Source organism: Corvus brachyrhynchos, unplaced genomic scaffold, assembly GCF_000691975.1.
Source record: "Corvus brachyrhynchos isolate BGI_N302 unplaced genomic scaffold, ASM69197v1 scaffold48, whole genome shotgun sequence".
In the NCBI taxonomy this organism is placed as follows: domain Eukaryota; kingdom Metazoa; phylum Chordata; class Aves; order Passeriformes; family Corvidae; genus Corvus; species Corvus brachyrhynchos.
In genome coordinates, this window is record NW_008240027.1 from 2,485,151 (window position 1) to 2,490,368 (window position 5,218).

Consider the following 5,218-nt stretch of genomic DNA (forward strand, 5'->3'; position numbering starts at 1 on the left):
CAAGTCACTGAGGAGTTGTAGGTGCAATCAGTTATATTTTTTCCCCTATGTTTTCCCTGTCTGTTTGGCTAAGAATAAATGGCCTGGATTGATGAAGCCTAAACTCTACTGATTTTCCTGCATCTTGAGATTTCTCAGAGGCTGCTTCTGGTTCTTCAGAGGGGTCACACCAGCTGGCAGAAGGATTCAGACAGGATTTAGGCTGTGTGATGCTGGGCCAAAACTGTGTTAAGTGTGGCTTGGTGATTAAATTGTTGGAATAGGGATCAGAAAGCCTGATGTGTTAGGTAAATATGGACATTCCAGCCCAGCCATCCAAGCTTTGAGCAGGGATCATGTCACTTAAATCCTTTTGCCAGCTGAGATTCACAGTGCTGAGAAGGTGACAGGCAGGTGGAGAGGGTGGCATTTTGCTGGCCCAATGCTTTGGGGTCTTCATGAGCACACCAGAGCTGTGTTTTGCTCAAACACCTGGCACTGAGCATTGGAGCCAGACAGGACTGCTAGAAGAAAACAGAAGCCAGACAGAAGACGGGATGCTACAAGAATTGAAGACACTTCAAGCTGACTTTTCTTTTCTGTGGGACTTGTCTTTAGCTGGGTCAGCTTCCTGACCTGGAGAGCAGAAGATTCCATATACAAGGCAGGGAACAGGAGCAGATACCCAGGGTAGGGAAAAAGTAGAACCACTACTTTCAGAGGCAGTATGAGTTTACTTCAGATGAACCCAGCCGCTTTAATTGCATTTGCCCCTAAAACCTGGTGATTCTGAGCAATTCCCATTAGGCAAGCAACTAACCAGGCATTTCCCTCCTGGAGAGACGTTTACCCCATGCAGGGTGGGTAGAGACAAGAATAGGAGTCCATGAAACCCTACCATCCCTTGCAGGGTAGAGCTGCTTCCCAGGAACCAGAAGTTCAAACCAAGCTAAGATTTGGGAGGAAGTTTGTTCTTTGTTGCTGGTTTTTCTCCCTGACTGCTGGTTTCAATCACTTCTGCGTTCAGTTGCTTTGTGGCACATCAAATAAGCAAAGGTCCCCTAGAAACTCCTGCATCAATTTTGTTTTCGTCCACTTGAAAAACAGCCTACTGGCCTTTAAATGCATCCCCTGCTGGCAGAGAAGAGAGGTTACATTTTATACAGCCTCACCACCCCCATATGGTCGTACCTGGTCACTTCTGGACACGTGCAAACAGTATCACAAAAATACAGGGTTTTGCAAGATTGTCTGGTCCATCCCTCTGAGTGCAGCAAACAGCACATGAGAGGTATCTGACAGACCTGCTTTCAGAATCCTCATATGGCAATAGAAGCCACAGGTTCACTCACCTTCCCAACAGAAAGCTTTTTTCTCCTGTCTCTCCAGTAATGATCCAAGCTCCCCATCACCTCTGCTCTGCTGCCAGACTGCAGAGAGCAAGATTTCCTTGCCCAGTGGGATAACCTGCTACCTATGTGCTGTTTTCTCTATTTCTCCTTCAAGATAGTAAAAGAGGAATAAAGAAGTACGTGGGAAAAGGGAGAAGAGAAATATAAACCATTACAAGAAAGAAAAACAGGACATGTTTATGGGGGACAAACAACTGCCTTCCTCCTACAAATGACACCATCCAAAAGCTGTACTGGCACTGTTAACAGCTGAGGGTAGAAGAAGGAGTAGTTCAACTCCCAGCTCTGCTGCAAGCTCTCTTGCAGGTCTTGAAAATAAGTGTCCATACTTCAGAATGCCTCAGTTCGGGTCAACCTGCAGCTTAAAAAACAAAAATATGCTTCACAGGATTGTTCAAAGCTTAAATGAGCATTTGAAGAGCTCTAGTAGAAATGAGATGAAGGGCACTTTCAGAGAGACAAAGCATTATCATCATAAAGTGTAATCTTGGTGGTTTTCATGAGCAAGCATAAGATTCCAGCAGTAATCTTTAAAGCAACATCCATTATCTGGAAAAATAGCTTTCAGCTAATGGTCTATTACAGGTCACACTTGGTAAAACTCCACGCACATTTTCCTCCTTTTTCCCTTAAAAGCACTTGGAAATCCTCTGACAGCTGCCTGAGGGGAACAGCCTGGCTGGCTGATGGCACACAGTGACATGGAGAGACGAGGAGGACCATGCTCCCATCACACACCAGGTGAACCTCCAGCCTGACACCATGAACCCCTCAAGATGCCTCCACAGGGCAGAGATCTCACCCAGTCACATCTCACTTGGCCTGCAGGGCTTGGTGGGGCTAGGCACTCTGTGTTAGGACTCTGGTTGGAGATAAGGGTCAGTCTTAGCCACCTCCTTACCAGGACATTTGGGCGGCAAAAAGCAGGAGGTGGTGTTCTCCTAAAAGGATTTCTTTCATTTGAGACTCCCTGAAGACCTGCATGAGCCAAAGGGCCCGGAATGGGGGATGAAACCTCACCTAGCCAGGCTGAGCCCCTCAGCACCCTTGATGCACTTACTGCTTGTCTTTCTAGAGACTCTGCTCTCCCAGGTGAGGAACTCTGTGAAGATCACAAAAAGTTCAAAAGGGAGCTGAAAGCACTGAATCCCCATCCAGCCTCAGCAGTTCAGCACCCACCTCCCTCCCAGCTTCCCAATATCACCTAGAAATGCCTTACTTGAAAGGGTCTTTGCTCCAGGAAAGCCCACTCCTTGCTGTGGCCACCTTCTCTGGCTGTCTCATGGCACATAGAGTGACTGGAAGGACCTGCCCCACATCACACAAAGACGCCTGTGCTTTGTGCCCACCAAACACTGACAAGGGACCACAAGCAGTGGCCACCCCTATGGAGGGAGCATGAGAGCCTAAGTCAGATGGTGGTCTCCCTGTAGGTCCTGGAGATCCATCCCTTTTCCTGGAAGGACAAAGAGCTAATTCACCGACACCAGTGTGCAAAGCCAAGAAATCCTACTGGTGCTACTCAGAGAGAAGGGAGCCAAACTCAGCAGCAAATAAAAGGAGAAAAGAAGACCAAAGATGACTATTACTATTTAACAGCTTTGAGGCTGTGCCTTTACTGAGCAGAGGCAGGACCAGGCTGAGGAGCCCAAGAGCCCAGAGGGCTGAGCTGGCTGTGCTGGGGAACATGGCCATGCTCCTGCCAGGCTCTGCCATCATCCAGGGCTGCTTGCTGCCCTCGGACACAGCCTGGCTGAAACAACTGGTTCATTTGTTGGGGTGTAGAGCCAGCCCTGATATTTTGGTGTTAATGGCTTTGAAATATCATTTCACAGCCAGCAGTGCATGGCTCAAAGAGCACAGTCCATGATAGGAAAAGGGGAACCTCCATGCCACAGCCACATGGGTCTGGGTCTCAGCTGAACAATCTTTCATGGTGAAAAATATGGAAAAAAGGGAAAATGGGTGGGGTTTGGTTTGGGTTTTTTGCCTGAATTAAAAGAAAATTGTTCTTCATTTTAATATTTTTGTAATTTTATGCCATACTGGCCAAAATGTTATGTCATGTTTCTAGAAACCAGCCATTTTAAGTTCTTGCTTGCCAAAAGCAAAGGAAGCAAAGGATGTTTTTACAGCTTTTTAAAACCAAAGCCTCATGGGGGAAAAATGAAAATTTTAAATACAATTTTTCCCCTGCTATTTACTTTGCTAAAAAATTACTTTCTACTGGGAAAGTGATTAAAATTAAAACCAATTGTTGAGTCACTCATCCAGATTTCTCATGGATTTGCTGTAAACTCAGCAGATATAAAAATCTCACTCATGCTATGAGGGGTCTTTCCAATTTTCTGAAAGTTTATGGCACTGCAGCGGGGCTGACACTGTTTTTAAACAAGCTGGAGCTAAATCCTGGGTTTGAAGCCAGCTGATAGACAATCTCAGAGGAAACACCACCACTTTTGTAAAGTGCTATTCTGCTTCCTCCCTCCAAGCTCGGATTTAATGATTTATTTACAATATGAAGAAGTGAAGTACTTTCATTTATTATAAGAACAAGCAAAGCCCTGGCTGCAGTATGAAGGCAACCTGATGTCTTCCCACCTCTTCCAAGGATTAGTTGGGTGGACTGGTAGCAGCTTTGCCCCATAGTCCCAGGCTCTCTGCAGCAATGTCAGAGTGAAGACACCCATCCAAGCTCCTTGGGGAAATTCACACTCGCTGTCCGAATAGAACTGAAGGTCAAGAATTAATAACATTTTCCAAATTGTATCCCTTTTCCAGTTGCAGCATCTCCAAACCCGCTGCCTCATAAAACTTGCAAGCAGACTATGAACAAATGGGGAACTGCAACAAGACCTCCTATAAGTGGAGTAATTCCAACTCTGGTTGCAATGTAATCAAGTTTATACCATGGCTGCTGGCTGACACTGGGGAAAGAAAACAGAGGAGAGAGACCCGAGATGTTTCCATTTGTCTGGGTGAGACAGTTTGCTGCTTCATGCAAAGCTTCTGAGCCTCAGGGACTCCATCTGAGGTCCTGCTGCCTGTTTTGCCCAAGGAGAAGAAAGCTAAATAGCCAATGGTCTTGATACAAAGAATGGCTAAGCAGGCCTCTGGATGTAAAAAAAGATACATAAGAGGAAATATGAATTGTTTGTACAAAATCCTGGGTTGGGCAAGAAGCAGTTGTTCACAATCTCTTCCAACACCAGAATTTGAGTTCTTAGAGCAGGAACATCAAATTAAACTTTCAATGGTTCAAAGGTGGCAGGTTAAAAGCAAACAGAAAGAAATAGGTTGGGTGGTTCAAATACCACTTGGAGTTAAGTTGTGGCACTCTGTCTCAGGATGTACAATTAACAGATAATACAGCTTAAATGCAGACTGACACAAGTCCAAGAAAAAACCAAAACCTGAGATTTGTTAAAGAAGCTTAAATCACCTCTAATCCAGGAAGTCCTTGGGGGATGCAGAATATTTGGAAGTGTCCTGCATGCTTGCCCTGCACCTTTCCTCTTCTGTTTGCACCTGCTTGCAGCCTCAGCCAGAGACAAGGTTCTTTATTAGATGAACACTCAGGGTGTCCACCTCTAGGTATGAGATCAAAGTCCTGAAATGCTCTGTGGAGGCATGCCCAGACCTCAGCTGCCCTCATGCCTGGAGATCTTCCTACTGCCTCCAGAGAAGCTGCCCAACTCCATACAAGGCGCAATGGACATTAATGCATTGAAGATGTAGAGCTGCCCCATGCCCTACCCTGACAGACATGGACCTTCACAGAGCCAGCCACCAGATTCCTGACAGTTTCACAAACAAGCCCTTCAAAA